The 18,299-nt window shown below is 46.8% G+C and overlaps 1 protein-coding gene across 6 annotated transcripts in view; it reads right to left on the bottom strand.

Moving 5' to 3' along the window:
- ZHX2 (zinc fingers and homeoboxes 2) overlaps positions 1-12,562 on the bottom strand; it is a 75,523-nt gene extending 62,961 nt beyond the window's left edge. For 4 of the 6 annotated variants that reach the window (XM_071421737.1, XM_071421735.1, XM_071421731.1 and 1 more), the window contains exon 1: positions 11,215-11,376. The gene's annotated coding sequence lies outside the window, so the exon portion shown is untranslated. Of the gene's footprint in view, positions 1-11,214; positions 11,377-11,677; positions 12,009-12,150 lie in introns of those variants that run through there. The other 2 variants (XM_071421732.1, XM_071421734.1) reach the window with 2 other exon arrangements.
- Positions 12,563-18,299: the final 5,737 nt, after the last annotated feature.

Genomic DNA, 18,299 nt, shown 5'->3' with positions numbered 1-18,299 from the left:
ACTTACTCTTTTGTATATCTGAACTGACATCCCCTGGCTGTATCTCTGCAGACAGGAAAGCACCTTGCAGACAAGAAGTCACCTTCTGGCAACTCTGCTTGCCAGGAGCTTTACCAAGGAAGGGCACCACTGGCCAGGCTCCTGGGTGCAACTGCAGCCCTGCAGCCCTTTTGTTTTGAGAAGAATTGGGTAAAAGTTTGGACACTGCCAAACTCAAATTTTCTTCGTTTTATCCCTGCGAGTATCACTGATTTTTAAAGGATTCTTGAGGTTTGTTTCCATCTTCCTCCACATTCATGTGTATGTGGGTCCATCAATCCCAGCACAGTAATTTCCTACTGGTCTAATGAAAACAGGGAAGCTGTGGAGAGACCCCCCACCACCTGTGCTCTGGAGAGTGGCCAGTGTGACCCAGTGCACACAGGAATTCAGCACCACAAATCAAACGCACTAAAAGCGGTTTGCGTCAGTCCTTGGCCCCAGGAATAATCAGTCTCCTGGATTTCAGCTCACATCACATCTAGCTTGTCACAGATTAAGCCTTTTCTGGGGTTTTCTAATAGGGGTCTGCACAGAAAGCAAGGATTGATAGCAGAGAGGCTCCGTGAAGACCCCCAGATGGATAGGGACAGCCAGACCCACCTCCTTCGACAGCAAGCTGAGCTGGGTTTGGATGCAATCTGAGTATCTCCCTTTTATGTAAGTGTCCTTAGCACAGAGTGCAAAAGTTCATCTGTTCCAGCCGTTCAGGACTGGCAGTCAAGAGCTTTGCATTCAAAGGGAAGAGAAAAAGGAAAAGAAAAGCTTAATCTCAAAGTTACAGTCTTAATTCCACCCTCCAAACCAGAGATATTTTAGTAGTGCAGGAGTCAAAGGCAACTGCAGCACTGGGCCCTTTGTTAAATAATTAACTACGATTTGCCTAATCCATCCATCCCAGGTTCTCAATGAAGAGACACAAAACATCCCCATCAACACCCCACTCTTGCCTAAGCAATGAGCTTCCTACAGCACCTCCTGGATAATCCTCTAGTTTTTAACAAAACTGCTCCTTGACTTTTCTCACCTTCACACATGATTCTGCCTGCTGCTCTCAATGCAGATCAAAGGTGACCTTAGTAGATCGTTACTGTGCTAAGACATAAATTTATTAAGTTAAATTTCAAGTAATTATGTTATTCTGTAATTTTATTAAAAACTATCATTTGCCAAACATGCTCTGGAAAATAATTACTACTCAGACTTAATAATAAAGTACATAATTAGCAATGAATGTATACTGCCTCTTTTTAAAATCCATAGCATGTAATGCTCCCTCATGCTTTGAGTGGAGAGTGACTTAAAGTGATCATAAACATTGGTTTAAAGACTTCAATACCTTAAACTAAATCACATTTAGGATGAAACGTTACATAGGAAGAACCCTGCCAGATTCAGATGTGTGTTGGGCTGTTTGTCACTCACTACATCTATTTTGCATAATTTAAGAACAAATATTTTAAAATAGCAGACAAGTAAAAAAGATCTTTAATGACCAGAAAAACCTACCCAACCTCACGTTTCTTAATCAACTTCCTACTAGCTGCCTCTTTCATTTAAGAAAGAAGGAAAAAAAAGTTGACATTTTACCTTCTCCTCCAGCAAAACTTTGATGCTAAGTGTGTGTCACATTTTCTGTTTCCAACTCTTTGAGAATTATTTTTTACTGATTTTACAAGACAGCAAAGGCACATGGGCCATTCATGCACTAGCCAAAAATTTATCAAGCTGCAACCCCAAACAAACCAAGTGGCCACAGCAGAAGCTGAAGAATGTTCCAAAATTAGTATCTGTCAGCTGCAAAGACCAATACTAAAGGGTTGCAAATCACAGTCCCTTTCCACTGCTGTGCAGAGCAGCAACCAGGAATTTGAGCAGGAGAAGGGTGTCTCAGCCAATCTGTGCCAGAAGCTCAGCATGGAACACATCTGGGAGATGCTGCAGCAGGGCCCAGATGCACAAACCAAGCAGTGACCTTGCAACACACAGTAGCAGCCTCCACCCTGAGACTCAGTAAAAGGATCAGGACAAGAGAGAAGGAAAAAATAAAACCCCTACTTACACAGGGATGAACAAAATATAGGCAGATTAAAAAAAATAAAATAACTAAAGCATGTTAGATGAAAACATGAACCAGTGTAAGTGGTCCTACTGCTTGTGCCAGTGAGAGGCAAATAGGAAAGGATGCCTTGAGTGCAAGGCAGATAACTGAAAAATACAATCAAATTCCTACCTTGGCTGCAGAAATCAATACAGAGAGGAAACTCAGGTATGAATTCAGGTTTTGTCCTGTGCAAATACACCATTCAAAATGCATCAAACTACAACTCACACCACTCCACACAACATATCTCAAAGCTAAAAGCATGGCAGAGCTGAGGTGATAATTCCCATCCCTCTTGCTGTCTGCTACCATCTGTAAGTAAAGCAGCCACAACTCCTTTGCCACACAGTACTGCATACCATTTACACCACCACCAATTTGGGGATGCAGCTTGTGTTTAATACCCAGAATCTCCTCACACACTTTTCCCATTCAACAGCACAGTTCAAAGCAGATCCCTGTCTCCATCAAGCACCACAACAGGCTTTGCCCACCAATGGAAAGGTGCTCTCCTTGTCCTCTGAGCACCCTGCCACAGCAAGCTCCTGGTTGGGATGTAAATTGAGCCCTCCAAAAAAATGTCAGGGTGGGAACAGACTGGTAGGGGAAGAGGTGAAGGAAGAGGATACCACAAAGAAAATAAAAATGCAAACCATGTGCTCAACAATGATCTTCCTCCTGAACTGAGCACAGGGTGCAGACAGGGATTTGTGTACATTTTTTTATTTAGAAGAACCTTATATTTAAATCCCCCAGAATTTTTGTGGGAGAGTGGCAGAGGGCTCAGCACAGAACTGGAGCCAGCTGGCAAAGGGTGTCTGGTGCCTGCTCACCCCTTGCACCCGAGGGCAGTAAACCCTGAAGTTGAAAGCACTCATCCTTGAGAAATTTGTGGTGAGAACAAGACCATTCACTACTCACCAAGAGGTAAGAACAGAATAAGGAAAAAGCAGTTCATGTTTCAGGAGATTAACTTTAAGTCCACCAACTCAGTGCTCTGATTTGCTTCTGGAGAAGAGATGGGGCTGGAGCTAAGATCATTCCTATGTACAAGCTCTTTTCAGCATAAATAATATATTGTGACACTCCTCTCCTGACTTGGACACGTACCGAGTGCTCGCACGCTCTCCTGGACCATCACACAGAGGGTAAACACATAAAAAGAAGCTTGATAAGGCTAAGATCCAGGATAACAGGATAAACAACAGAATCTAAGGCACTCAAGTATATTTATGGTTGAAAGCAAAATCCTTCAGAGAGCTAAGATTTTTTTTTCCTTTATCTGATTAAGTGTGGATCTTGAAACTTGTGTTTGCCTTGAGCAGTATTTCCCAAACCACATTACCCCCCTGACATCACCAAGGTACATAGACAAGATGCCAAGAGATACACAGAGGAAGGATATCCTGTGAAAACTATTTTAGCAATAGTGAAATTATAAGGATGCTTTCAAGAGATGCCAATTTAAAAGTAGTAAAGAAAACAGTTCACTCCAAACACATCATTCTTTCTTGTCACTCCAATTGTTTTAAAACACATGTAGAGCCAACTCCTCTCTTATGCTGAAGAATCCCAGACAGGCAGAGAGAAGTAGAGTCTTCTTTAGGCAGCACTTTACTCTGAATTTATTCATCACCATTTACACCTTGAAGCTTCCTACCTGCTGTAGTTGGGCAAAGTCCTGCAGGTCCTCAGTGGCCACCAGCCCCTGTCCTTGGCAGCCTGGCACGGGCACCATGCATCTGCCAGCTCTTCCATACAGCAACCCCGGCACTCTCTCTGGTTTGAAAACCCCACGTGAAGATTTTCAACATCATCAGCCAGCTTTTTCAGCTGGTTTCTCAAAGAAAACTAAACCTAGTTCTCAAAAAGGTCCCACAGTGGAGCTGGTAGCTTCCTGGCAAGATACTTTACCTGAGCACAGGTTGGAAGGACCTGTGCCTTAGGTTAAAGTCCAGGTAAAAGGCCTACTGTCTCTCTCTCAAAAAAAAAAACAAACCAAACAACAAAAGGATGTAAAGCCCTGAGATATGAGAAAGACGTCCCAAAAATCTGCAACTGCAAGGTCATGACTCCTGGTACTGAATATCACTTGATGGTGATGAAAAGCAGCATCATAATGGTGACAGGCTGGAAGAAAGGACATGGGGATGTCAGATAGTAAATGTATGAGTGATAAAGGACTCTGTAACTACCTTTGGCTGAGCAAAAGGAGAGCACTGGAGTACTGGTCCCAGGGGTGGGAGCAGTGACAGTCATGTGCACTCCCAGCCAGGCAGCCAAGTGCTCTCCCTGGGAGGGAGCTGAGCACTCAAACACTTCCTTGCCTTTCAATCACATGGAAATGAACAACACTCTTCACAGAGGGCCAGGAAGGGGAATCTCTTTGGAAAAATGCAGAAAAAAACAGCTTCGGGGGAAACTAGGATTCTTTGGGATAGCCCCATCTTCCACAATTTTCAAGTAAGCTGTACCAAAGCCTGGAAGACAACAAGCACCAGAGCCTTTAACAGCAGTGTGCTCCCAGCATATCATTTAAATAAATCAGTTTCTGGAGAGACAAAAGACAAGGAAAAACTCCCTGTGGTGCCTGACAGTTTGTGCTCAAGAGGATGCTGAAAAAAAAAACCCACAACAAGACATATTTGCTTTTGAGGTGGGTGGTAGGAGGAGGGGAGGGGAAGGAATATCCCCAGAAACACTTGAGGCCAGAACCATCAGGACTTTCCTTCATTTTGTGTGAAAGTGAATCAGCAGTGCTCTGCCAGCCTGGCAGCAAAGCTTGGAGATGCTGCTGCTGTCTGCTTCATACTGGCTTTCACTGGCATGAGAGGAGGCAAAAACCTCCCTGCACCAATTCCCAGGCCACCACCCAGCACACTTTGAAACCCTACAAAACTTAACTGCTTCCAACTGGTATATCCTCTTGGATTTTTGTCTTGCTAGTAGGATTTTAGAAAAAGAACAAGAATTTTCCCACTTCTGCTATCTAAGTGAAGTGCAACATAAAGTAACTTAAACTAATAAACATGAAATTAGGTTTAGAAATGTAAAAAATAAAATAAACTTAGAGTGAGAAAAGTGAACATACACAAGAAAGGCAGCAGGAGGGGTACAGAGACCTTGAGACATACTGATATTTTATTAAATTTCTCTGAGAGTGCCTTCAGCAGCAGCAGCAGCAGCTCAGAACCTGCTTTTTTTTGTTGGTATTAAAGAAAAAAAAACAAACCAAAAAACCAAACCAAACAAACCACAAATAACAAGATTCTGCTTAAAAAGAAAGGAACCACATTCTTCCCTATACAGTTTTGCTCACAGGACTTCTTCCTCCACTTCCTCCATCAAACTGGACAAGAGGTTAAGTAACACTGAATCTGAGCCTTCCTTAGTTATGGTCACTGACTCAAAAGAAGCAAGAAAACATCTCTATTTCTTTGTTGGTGGAGGGTTTTTAGTTTGTTTTAAGCTCCAGTGAATAAAATATGCAGTTTTAACACTTATTAAAAATTGTGGGAACAACATACAATCAACTACAAAAGAGAAGCCAAAATAAACAGATAATTTGAGGTAGCAATTTAAAAAAAATATTTAGTATTTAAGAGGGGAAATAAGGTCAGGACAGGATGAATGGGGGTGGGGGGAAGAGAAGGAAAATCCAAGATTTCAGGCCTCTCATAGGCTCAATAAATAAATGAAAAGCAGTGCAAGACATACCCAACCCACTGCTCACATGAAATTAATCGTCCCCTCCATCAGTGCCAACTGAGACCACACTGCAGATCACAGCATCAAAATGCTACAGATTAAAAGCTAGCACTAAAGATTTATACCTCTACATGTCACTTCATAAAGGAGGGAGAGAAGCAGAGGGCTGGTTTCTCTGCAAAGCCAAAGCTATGAGTTTTCTAAGTGGCAAGGCAAGTAGCTTTGCTTTTCATCTTGCAACATTTTTCCAGGAAAGAAGATGAATTTCAAGCTGTGGAAGAATTTACCAAGTGAACTGAAAGCCACAGTGGGCAGGTAGTACTGCTCTTGAGGAAACTGTGACTTGCGCAGAGCTATTTGCATTTACCAGGATGTGCCCATCCCTGTGGTCCAGAGCCTCCACTGCCTGCAGCTGCAGGAGGGGCTGCACTCTGGCAGTGAGGCTGGAGGTTTCCCCTTTCCCAGAGCAGAGGGTGGATGTGCAGACAGACACCAGGAGCTGAACAAGCCCATGACAGCAGGCATGTCTGCATGGGCACATCTCACACCAGGTCTGTACCACCAACACTTGCCATGCACTGTACCAGCCCAGGGCAGGACACGCCACTGCAGCAGCTGTACTGGCAAACCCAGGAGTGAAAGGCCTGCCACACCAGCAAAGTGACATTACTGCCAATGTCACCTACTGGGACAGGGCTGGGATGAAAAACCCACTATCAGCACATTCACCCAAGGAGAAAGTCCTCAATGTGCTTGTGGGATGCTGACCAGACCAGAGCACCTGGTACCCTGCCTAATGAGATATTCAACATACACAGTCTCACTGTGTACCAAAGCCTGTAGAGATGGGACAAGGAGCAGTGGTTTTGAACTGTAAGAGTGTAGGTTTAGATTGGACATCAGGAAACAATGTAAAGATCCCTTTCAACCCTCAGGCTGGACAATCCGTGGCAAAGGCAGCACGAGGCAGAGGCCTACAGGACTTCAGAGCTTTTGAACCATGCAGACAGAAAAAGTGCATCCAAAGCTGAGCCTGGACCATGGTACTGTTTACCCTGTAGTCTGTGTGGGTGGGAGTTGTGGAGATCTGCAAATTCCTCCCAGTGAGCCTGTAATAGTTAGTTTGAGAGGCAGGCAAGCGCTGAGCAGGCTCCAGTTTGCTACATCAGGTCCCCACTGGACAACAGTGTGGAGAAGACACAAACTGCAGCTGGTGCTGGGGAGGCTTGTTCTCAGAGCAAAGCTGAATTCCCTGCCCCTGCCCTGCTTTCAGCACCCAGCATGTGCCCTTGCCCCCAGCCAATTTGCCAAAGGTTGTCAAAACTCACTGCAAGCTCACACCCTCCACTCCTGATGTGTGATTTCTAACCATGCAGGTGTTCTAGATCCCCTTCTCTCCCATTTGCTTCCCAACCTTCCTCCCCTGTCTCCCCTCCAGATGGCAAATGCTCCCCTCTGTCCAGCACTGACATGAGCCTTCCCACCAGAGCCCCACTGGGGCACTGCCCACTGGAGGCCATGTGCAGGCTCATCCAAGAATTCAAGGAGATGTTGCACCATAATCCACCTCCTCAGCTAGCAGAATCTCCCAGGATGACTTTTTTGAAGTCCCCTCCTAGCTGCCAACACCTAAACCTTCTCTCCTTGCCTGTGTTGTTCTCTCTCTGCTCACTAACAAAACCAAGCCATCTGAGCCTTCTGCAGTGCTAAATACACAAAATCATTTCACACCTCTCCCTCAGTTTCACCAGCAGACTCACAATACTGGTCATTCTACATAAACTCAGCTTATGGAAATTCAGTTTTCACTGTAGGAACTGGTTTGGGGTCCCACAATTCCGAAAAGAGCTTGCCAAATGCACTGTCTTATTTTCAAACTCACAATATTTTTACAACAATTCCAAGTGCTAATTTTTAAAACCAAAACAACCAACCAAACAACCCCTCTGCCTTGTAAAGGCATGGTGGTTTTGGGGAGAGGCCTGGCTTGGTGATTTCTGAACTGTCTCTGGAAGGCAAGGCTGGAATTGAACACTGTTCCCTTCATCTTCCAAGCACCCAATTTATTTTATTTCTATTTTGCTACACCTTCACAAACCAAACTCTCAAATATTACTTCATATGAAAAGTATTTGAATCCTTCTGGAAATCAACAGCTCTTTCAGCTTTTCAGAAAAAAAACAACTGCTACCCTGGGACTGAACTGTATCATTACATCCCATAAACTTCAGATCTATTTTTGCAGGGTTGATAAAATAAACTAACCACAAATATTAGTTCTAGCTGATGTGACACATGTAAATACACCCTGACAGAAGACCAGCAGTAATCATAATGGCTTTAAGTTAAAGCCTTTATAGATTATTTTAGTGCCAACTTTTGTTTATTACTTACTCTCAGTATGAACAAATAGCATCATGTATATGTGCAGTAACCTTTAGGGAAAGAACACACTTGCTGAATTACCCTCACACCTGAAAGAAAGTCAAACTACAATTACACTCCATGCGAAATGTAAATGCAGCTTTACCTGACAGCCATGCTGAAATCTCAGGGAATTCAGCTGAGACACTGCATGTTTCTGAACAAATTCTAATTAAAATACTTTTTCTATTTATTTTCAGTGGATGTTTCCATTCCTTAAGTGGACACAAAGAAAAATAATTTAGACATGGATCAAAACATCCCAAACAGACGACACTCCAAATAGCATTTCTGAGAACCATCCAAGTTAGGGCAAAACAAAAAGAAATAAAACCTGAAGATGTCACACATGCAAATACAGTGATGTCACGTCTGGTATTAAAATCTTGGTCTTTTACGAGGATCAGCAAAAACCTGCTGTGTTCTCATTCCAACCTGGAGCAGTTTGAAACTGATTTGAAAATGCAAAAAGAAGCCAGTAACTTTACTGTATTTAATGTTGGCTCTTTTTGACTTTTAATAAAAGCACAATAAAACTTTCCCCTCCCCACAAGAAAAAACACTACAAACTTGGGCTGTTTCATATAATGGATTATTCACTTTACAGATATTGACTAGAATTTGCTGTTTGTAACTAGAGTAAAAAGGAAAAAAAGCGAGTAGAATTCTGAGAGAAAGCGATTGGAAGGAGTGTGCTACTTTCAGACACTGACAGCAGGAAATGTCCTGTGTGACAAAACTCTGACAGCTGAACTCTTGGGGTGGACAGGCAGAAAAAAGTCATTTTACAAAGGAGAGCAATCAAAAGGTCTTTGGGCTGATGACTGAGCTATAAACACCTATCCATACTTTTTGGCACTGAGTTTATCACGGATACAAGACAGGACAAACATGGGACAGCTCTTGGCCATTGCTTTCTGTAGAAGTTTGAGGGGATAAACATGCATATGGGGCAAAGTAAAATAAGGACCAGCCAATTCTTAGCATTTATATTCTTCCCAATTGCTGGCCAGTACCTTGCTTTTCCTGATCCAGAAATCAGTCTACAATTCTGTTTCGAAGAGCTGCTGAGTTCATACAACATACTGAAGCCACATCTACATTAGAAAGGCTTCACAGCTACAGAAATGTATTACCCTGGCAAAGCACTCTGGTCACAGACACCTCTTAAACAGTAATATTGCTCGTCTACTGCTCTAATAAAACCACGGCAGCACACACCACTCCTAATGCACATGCCATTTCCCAGTAAGGCTGCATGAATGAGGCTTCTGCTAGAGACATCAGACCTCCTCTAGTTACATCCGTGCCTCCACGACCCAGCCGCGGCCAGGAGGGAAAAACCGCGCACGAAGTTTCATCTGTAGTTTAAAAATAAAAGGCACCTCACTGACAGCCTTGTGCTGTGACCCTGCGCTGTCAGACGTGCAGCTTCTCAGGGCAATGCACACTGTGCCTCTCTGCCCGCTGCTCCCCGCGCTGCTGCTGCGGGACCCGCAGGCAGGAGCGGCTGATGCCCAGCGATCCCCATCACCCTTCCCACCCAGCCAGGAGTCCTACTCTTCCCTCCCATTCCTACTTCTGCGATGTTTTCTCCCCTTTTGCTCTCCACCTTCCAATCCAAAACTTTTGCTGTGTTCCCCTGCGCGGCAGGACGCTCGCAAGTTCACAGGGTTTCCAAGGAGCACCGGCCCCAAGAAAGGATGGGGAGCCGCCAGCGGAGAGAGGTGCTCGGGCAGCCAAGGGGGAGGAAATCAGAGCCATGCCCCGCCTCCCCTGCCGTCTCCCTCAGGAGGGATTCCCAGGCTCTGAACTAACCAGAGTGCTCAGAAAAGAGCGGGGTATAGGGATCCCCCAAAGTCAGACAGGTACTTCCCTGGGTCATTTCCAAGTTATACTCCTAGCAAAGAGGGGGGGAAATCAGTATCCTTCCCTGTCGCCTTCATCGCAGAGGGAGAGAGAGAAGGGGGGAAAAAAGAAAAGAAGACGGTTCTGTGATGTCTTTGGAAACCGGCTAAAACAAACGGGAAAGTCACCTCTCGTTTAAAAAAAAAAAAAAAAAAAAAAAAAAAAAAAAAAAAAAGTGGATATAACGTGCCAAAGCCTGCATTTCCCCAAATCTCCCCATTCCGGAGAAAATAAAATGCCACGGGAAGGCAGAGCCTTTCGCTGGGTGGAGGAGGGATGGAGCGGGGCGCCCGGCTCTGCCCCGCCGCGGTCCCGGCTCGGTGCCGCCACTCCCCGCAGTTACCGGCAGCGAGACCCGCGCCACGACCACGGCGTCACGGGTGGGAGGGGGGCTGCCAAAGAGGGGAGGGAGGGCAGGAGGAAGGAAAAACATCAAAAATTAAACCAGAAGAAATCGCTGCCAAGTGCGGCCGCGGGCGCGGAGCCACGCGCGGCGGCGGCGCCGGGCCCCTCCCGCGCCCCGGGGCCGCTCTGCCCCCCCGGCCCGGGAGCCCGCGGCTCCTCGTCAGGGACCGCGCTGACAAAATCCCCTGCTCGCCTCTACGTAACGCCCTGTCGAAAGCGGACGCCATATTTTGTGTTGCTGATGTCGACATAGACAAACGTAGACATGTTTCCCCCCCACTCCTGCTTTTCCCCCTTCGCCCAAACTTGCGATCGGGAGGCGGCGGGGAGCGGAAAAAGGGCGAGGGGAGGGAGGCTGCACGGCCGAAAATGAAAAACGTAGCTAAAATAATTAACAGCCCACCCCGAACAGCCCTCCCGGCTCCCACCCCCGGCGGTCTCCCCCGCCCTTCCCCCCACCTCCCGGCCCCCGCCGAAGTCCAGGGAACCGGACAGTTTCTTGCAGGAGGAAAAGTTGGGTGCGAGCGGTCGGGGCAGGAGCGCCGGCGAGCGTCCGTGCGCAGGGAGGGGGCGGCTGGGGAGCGCCGCGCACCGGGGGAGGGGGCCCCGCCTGGGAAGTTTCCTACCTGTGCCCAGGGCGGCGGCACCGACTGTCCCGGGCGGAGCGGCACCGGGGCTCCGCTCCGCGCCGCTCCGCTCCGTGCGCCGCCCGCGGCCGCGGGACCCCGCGCCCCCCGCCCCCGCCGCGCCGGCCCGCGGGGAACACGCGCGCCCCGCCACGCGCGCACGCACCGGCCCTGCCCCGCCGCGGAAAAAAAAAAAAAAAAAAAAAAAAAAAAAGGGGGGAGAAAAAAAAAAAAGGAAAAAAAAAAGGAGAAAAAAAAAAGAGCCCTCGATCGGCGGGGATCTACGCCAAACCCCACATGATCTCTGACGTCAGCCTGCGTATTTGCATACGATACCACCGCCGGCGCGGCCGCCGGGGTCCCTCGGCGCGGCGGAAAGTTGCGCGCGGGGCCGCGCCCCCCCCATGGCCCGCCCGGCCCGGCCGCGCCTCCCGCGGCTCAGCCCCACCAACCCTGCACGCACCCCCTGCCCGAGCGGGGGCTCCGCCGGGCGCTCCGGTCCCCGCGGTGACACCGCCGGCCCGTGCCCGGCCCGGCCGGTGGCATCGCCGGTCCCCGCCGCGCTCCCCTGCCCGCTCCGCGGACGGAACCACGCGGACCCTCACGTCCAGGTGGAGCCGGGGTCGCAGCGGGGGACCCCGGCCCCGGGCGGTTCGAGCGGTGGTGACGCCGAGGGGGATATGGACCCTTGGTAGAAGGGCTGGGAGTGAGGAGCCTGGGACCAGCATCCCGTGGGCTGGAGCTCCCCGTGTGGGGAGGGCAGCGGCTGGACGCTCGGTCTAGGACGTGGGGACGGGACCAGCATCTCTGCAGCGCATCCCTGCTGTAGAGGCGGCGGGGGCTGACCCCGCGGTGGGCACGGCGACGGCATCCCCAGGGTCTGGACGAGGCTGTGCCGTTGCCGTGGGACTGCCCCTCGGAAGCGGGGCAGATTACCTGGGGAGGTGGGAGGCACTTCATCTTCGGCTTGTGATACAGGCTTTCCAAGCCACGGTCTTTTGGGTGGGCTTCAGGCGGTGGTGTTTTTTTTGTTGCTTTGAAAAAGGTGGTGTGTATTTCCAAGGGATGCTACCGCAATCTCTGCTCCTCTGCTGCAACGCAGGAATCCTTTCCCCAATTTAAAACTGCCGTTGAACTCTTTGCCTTTCTTCCAAAGAGATGCAGACAGATAGGATTCAGGCTATTTTCTGTTTACTTCGATGAATTAATTAAAAGAAATAATTTACCGATTGTATCTTGCTACTAGTTAGCAGATCTTCCAACAAGTCCTGGCTAATAAGACTTAAGAGTAGCATAATCTCGCTGTAACTTCAGGGATGTGCTATCTAGACGTGGTATCTTTGATTAGATCGCATTAGATTAATCTTTTAATTCTATTCTTTGTGCTCTACAGGCTTTAAATCTCGGCTTGCTTTGGCTCTCACCCTGCCCCGTGTCACCAGCAGGTCGGCCAGGCTGCAGCCCTTAGCCCAGCTGAGGGACTTCGCTGGGCATGGTTTTGTTTCCCTTCCCCGTGTCGGGCTGGGGACTGGCTCGTGTTCGAGTGTCAGACGAGGAGCTCTAAGTTATTGCAACTGAATAATCGCAGAAGAACGTAAATATGTCAAAGCAGTGTCAAGAGATTTCTTTGCAGGGATACCCTTATCTGAGTAGGCGTGTTTCTGACTGCCTGACTGAGTATAGTCTCTCTCTGTAAGTATTTGATAACAGGATGGATTCCTTCCTTGCTGCCACCAGCCCCGAGATTCCTGCTAATTTGGCTTTCCAGAGGGAGGCTGTTAGGCAGGGACAAGCTTGGGTATAATCTCTGCACTTGGGGGCATGGAAGATGCCCCTTAAATCTTTCTGATGCTCATCAAACTCTGGTGTTCGTCCCGAAAGCTGTCGGTGGTTTTGATATTTTTTTAATGGAAATTTCTTTCTCTTTTAAATATTTCTGAATATACTGTGTTTAATTCTTCAGTAGCTGTCCACCCCTGAAAATGTTTCTGAATTTTGAATACTCGGGTGCAAAAAAAAAAAAGTTATTTTAGGGCACAAAGATTTTCCTCCAGGATACACAGTTTTTTTACTGTCTTAAATTACTTTTCTACGATCTAGAAAAGAGACAAGCCTAAGTGTTTTAGTAAAACTACTATACTTTTGATTATAAGATGTTCTTGAAAGGGTAGATCAATAGAAAAGCAGGTGAAAAATCATCTGCTTGCTGTTGTCCTAATTGACACGTACTTTAAGGCCTGTTTAGCTTTTCTTGCATTTCCAAATGCAGAAGGTTCTTTCACCGATTAGGTGATATGGCAGCTAATGCTGCTTTTCAAGTGCAAAAAAGGGCTGTCAGTGGGAGCCAGATGTGGGATTTCAGACCTTGAGCCCGGGTTGTAACAAAGGCAGTTTTAACCTGTGGCCAAAGAGATCCCTGCACCAAGTAAGGCCTGCAGTGAGGCTTAGCCACCTTCCCCAAAATCGTGGATGGTGCCACACAAATTAGGAACTGGAAGATCATTAAAAATGAGGCATAATTCACTGTATTTAAGATGAAGAGTATGTGGGTTCAAAATTGGAGCAGTTGTTATTACTATCCTATATGAATAAACTACTGACAACTATTTGAGCAGGTGTGTGTTCAATGTTCCTGCTAGAGGAGCTGCTCACACTGTGTCATCTAACTCCAAGAATACCTGCTTGTGTCTGACTTGGCATTTCCCACACGGAGGCACAAAATACAGTGCACAGACATTGGTTTTGTGAATGTTTTTTGACTTGGTCATCACATTCCTCCTCTGAATCTTGAGCAGTGGGGCAAGCAGGCTGTGTGGCATCTCCACCTGGATGCTGTCGTTCAGGAGCCTTGTAGTTGGTCGGTTAGCTCTGATTCTGTCAAATTTATTTGAAGTTAAGAGAAATGATCGAAGATTTACTGAGAGATGGCAGAACAGTGTTTAAGATTAGAGTTTATAATTACAAAAGCCTTGATTCCTTGGGAAGTCATGCAATTAAAAAAGTATCAGTGATGAATGCAATTGGAATACTCTTACAAAGTCTCAGTATTCATTTATAAAAACCTAACATTAACGTGACGCCGGGTAACATAGCAAAATGGAAATTGCTTTGCAGAATATGCAAAAGGAAATTTGCAATTTTAAATTTCTTTTGCATAAGGCTTCTCTTTTTAATTAATAGCACAATGAAAGCCACACTGATTACAAAGCACAGTGAACATGCATGCACAATTTCCCAGCAATGTGAGAGCAGAGTACTTGCTTGCTTTAAATCTAGTGCCTCTCTGTTCCTTCTGTGCACCGTCTCTGGGTTTAAAGTGACATCTGCTCCACAAAGCCCTCAGATGAAGTTGCAGTCTTGTCTGTGAAATAATGCCTTGGTCAGACAAAATGAACTGTGTACTGATGTGTAGTTTTCTTACAGTGTGGATATGAGTGTCTGACATATGTATTGTCACATACATTTCAGTATTTTTCTGTTTAATGTTTTTTTTCTGACTGTTTAATGCTTAATCCTGTGAAATTGCAGGTTGAGTCAGCATTACAGATCTAATTCCTTGTCTTGGAGGTACAGCTCTGACTTTTGCTCTGAAGGTACTGCATAAATACCCTAAAAAGGAATATACATCCTCTAAGAGACACAACAGAGGCATGCAAATAAAAGAAGTCTTTTCTGTTGAGTGCATGGCTACATGTTTCTCATTTTTATGCTGGCCTAACTCTGTGAAATAAGTGGAGTTTTGCCTACAAGATGTAGCAGCAAACAGGTAGGCTGTGAGCTTTGGAATGGATGTGTTTGCTTCTCCCAGGGCAGGTGAACCAGCCCTTGGCTGCTGGGTCAAGCTACTGCCTTGGAGCTGGTTTTGGGAAGAACCAAACTCAGCTTCTGTTGCTAATTTTACACCTTGCCCCCATCTCCTCTTCCACCCCGTTCTTCTAACCCTGCATGGGCATAGAGATTTGCTGGCTCTGCTTTTAATGCCAGCTCAGTAAAGGAATCAGGCTTCTTATACAATCAGAAGGAGAAATTAAGGTAAAAACAAATAAAAAAGAAGTCAGCAGACGAACACTGCTACCGTTTTTCCCTCTCTTGTGGAGACCTTGATCCTGCTGAGGGCAGGAAGTGGTGCTTGACTGGTGGTGTGCACATCAATGGCTGAGAAACAAAGCTCTTTAGCCTGGTGGGGTTTTTTCACCACCCCAGCAAAACAGCTTCCCAAAGCAAGCTTTCTCCTTTGCTAAAATGCTTTGTCGCTCCTATCAGTGCTCTCAATCACCGGCGTGTGCAAATGCAAGCTGAAGTAGTAAGCACCGATCAGATGTGCTGTCTGCAAAATGAGATGTTAATATGAATGCACAGAAAAGGAAAACAATATCAAGGTCTGATCCAATTATAAGGGATGCTCTTATGATTTGTAGTGCCCTTAAGCTGAGGGAAGCTGTCACAAGGCACGATGCCTCCCCTCCTGGAAGAAGGGCTGATGGGGAAGATTAGTTGCTAAGCCTGGATGGAGAGAATCCCCTGAACACAACCTCCCTAAGCATTTGCACTCATTGCCTGAGCTTAAGATGGGTCCTGGCAAGAGGCACACAGGCATCTGTCTTTTTCTGTTTCAAAAACTCCAGGAGAGCTGATCACTTATCACGGGAACCATCTGGCTTATTCTTACAGAGATCAACAGTTAGTCACTGAATGAACAAGGAACAAGCTGCATTGAAGTCTGCTCTCCCCATTAAATATGAGGACTCAGCCCAAGGTCTCTGAAGCACCACGTGCTTTGCCTGCTGCAGGCAGAAGGGAGAGAGATTTAATTTTGCCTTGAGGTTGCTGAGCTGCTGTCATGTGGAAGAGAGCTAGAGAGCTTCTGTGGCGAGCTGGGGACGTCGGCGTCTCTGCAGTGAGCTCTGGTGGCCCTGGGGAGGGGACCCGAGGCTTTGCTGCCTCAAGGTCACCTCTGCCAGGGATGGAGAAGCCCGAGGAGGGAGCAGGGCTGCACCATGGCTGTCTGGAAAGCTTGACACCATCTGCTCTGCCTCCCATGTTCACTGTTGATCTCAGTTCCCAAGTGCCAGGGCAAGAGTGGGAATGGGTTGTTGTTCTGGGACAGTTGCTGAGGATGCAGGACCAGGCCAGCGTAGGCTGCTGTGGGTCAGTGCTGCTGGGCTGTGAAACTTAGGGAGCCAAGGTGTTTCACTCTTACCTTTGAGGAGTAAAACTCCACCTTGTCCCTGAAAGGGTGCAAGCACATCTGTGTGCTCTTCGTGCTTCATTAAGAAGGTCCATAGAAATAACAGAGGCAGCTCCTTGCTAAAAACTTCTGAAGTCAGGCTCTCTCTGCACTGACTTGTGTTGGGCAGTCAGTGTTTTAATAGAGCCTTTGGCAGCCTCTGCCTGCCCTCTGCCATTCCTGTCAGGTTCCTGTGAGGGGTGGCTGCCTTTGATATGCACTGATGCACCAGGGGGGCTTTGCTCACCCACCGCTCCTCTGGGCCTCCTGTAGCCAAGCAGGCTCCAGACTTTTTTGGATTTATCAGTGACCTGACAAGCTCAGTGAACTTGGAGCAGCAGCTTGGCCTTTCTTGTGGATGGCCTGCAGATCTCACGTGAATGCTATAACCTTTGCTGAGAGTGACAGTTTGGGGATTTTTCTTCTCTTTTCAATGTTTTTTAATTTTTTTCTATTGCTCTTGCTAATTACTAAAGCAATTTTTAAAATTTAAATGAGGGCTTCCTCCCTCACAGCCCATCTGCTGTGAAATCACAGCGCACATCCTTTGTGACAGTTCAAGCATTGCCATGGCAACGTGCTGTGATGTGATCAGCCCTGAGTTATGACCTCACTGCGGGACCAGGCAGGCCAGGTTGCTTTGGCAGAAGGAATAAAAACCAACTTCTGTATTACCAAAAGTGATATCTCAGCTACAAGCTGGTGGGATTTGTCCTGGACTAAAAGCCAGGCTAAATCCCTTTCTGGAGCTTTTTACAGGACTTCAGTGCTAGGGCTTGGCAGGGGCATCCACTTGAGAAATCATCTATTTGTTTCCATAGAGAAAGTTACTTTCTTTGAGAAGTCTTTCCCACCAGTTTATGGCACTATTTCAGTAGAAATTCTTTGAATTTTTAAGACTTTTTAGTATTTTTTTTCCTCCCTGTTTATCCATAGTGCTGGAGACCAAACTCTCTTTTTCCTATTTGGAGGCAGGTGCTGCCACTGCCAGTGGCAATGCATACTTCACCTGTGCTCCCATGTGGCTTTGCCCTGACCCCATCCAGAAGAAAACAGGGCTGGGGTGAGTATTTTGACTTTGTGAGGCATTCATCTCTCACCTCCCTGCTGAGCCTGGCGTGAAGGGTGACAAGGCTGCAAGCCTTTGTGGACAACTGGAGTGGATTAGTGACCAAAGACTGCCCAGCAGGTGTCATATCCAGTGTTATCCATTTCCAATTAACCAAAGACCTGGTTCAGAGCCCCTGGTTCAAAGTAGGGGATTATTTAAATTTTTTTTTTTCTTGTGTGACTCCTGCTGATTTTGGATCAGATTTTAACTGTCAAACTGAGCCTGCTCTTCAGGAAGCTATTTACACATGTAACTAATTCACCAAGACAGCTTGTATATTTATCTCTACTGTAGAATGTGTTTCAGAATGTGTCTTTATCTGTCCATTATATAGAATACAGCATCTTTAGACCGATGGTGCAAACAGAATTGATGGGGTTCTTTGGCAATTCTAGAGGGACTGGTGATACAATTTGCCACCTCTCTGGAGACCTGGATGCTTTGCAGGCAGCCTAGTTTCTCTATTTTATTTCATGCTGTTTATGAGGATTTAAACAATACATGGCTATTAAATTACATGTATTAGCTGAGGAAAGGGAGGGAGGGACTCTGGGGGAAACGATGTAGTTCCAAGTGGCACACTCTGCAGAGAAGTATTTCACAGTATTAGACTTTTGAGTGTTAAGACTTTGTGGGCAGTTTTTCTGATGGTATTAGCTAGGGGCCCACAGTGGGTCTGCCATGCCAAGGTCTGTGGGGTGATGGAAGAGCACACAGCCCTTGGTTGCTGTAGGTCCCCTGTCCCTT

This window comes from Agelaius tricolor, unplaced genomic scaffold (genome assembly GCF_023055355.1).
Source record: "Agelaius tricolor isolate 1412-34295 unplaced genomic scaffold, bAgeTri1.0.p SCAF_2, whole genome shotgun sequence".
In the NCBI taxonomy this organism is placed as follows: Eukaryota; Metazoa; Chordata; class Aves; order Passeriformes; family Icteridae; genus Agelaius; species Agelaius tricolor.
Note: the sequence above shows the minus strand (reverse complement) of the source record. Positions and strands in the feature narration are given on the sequence as shown.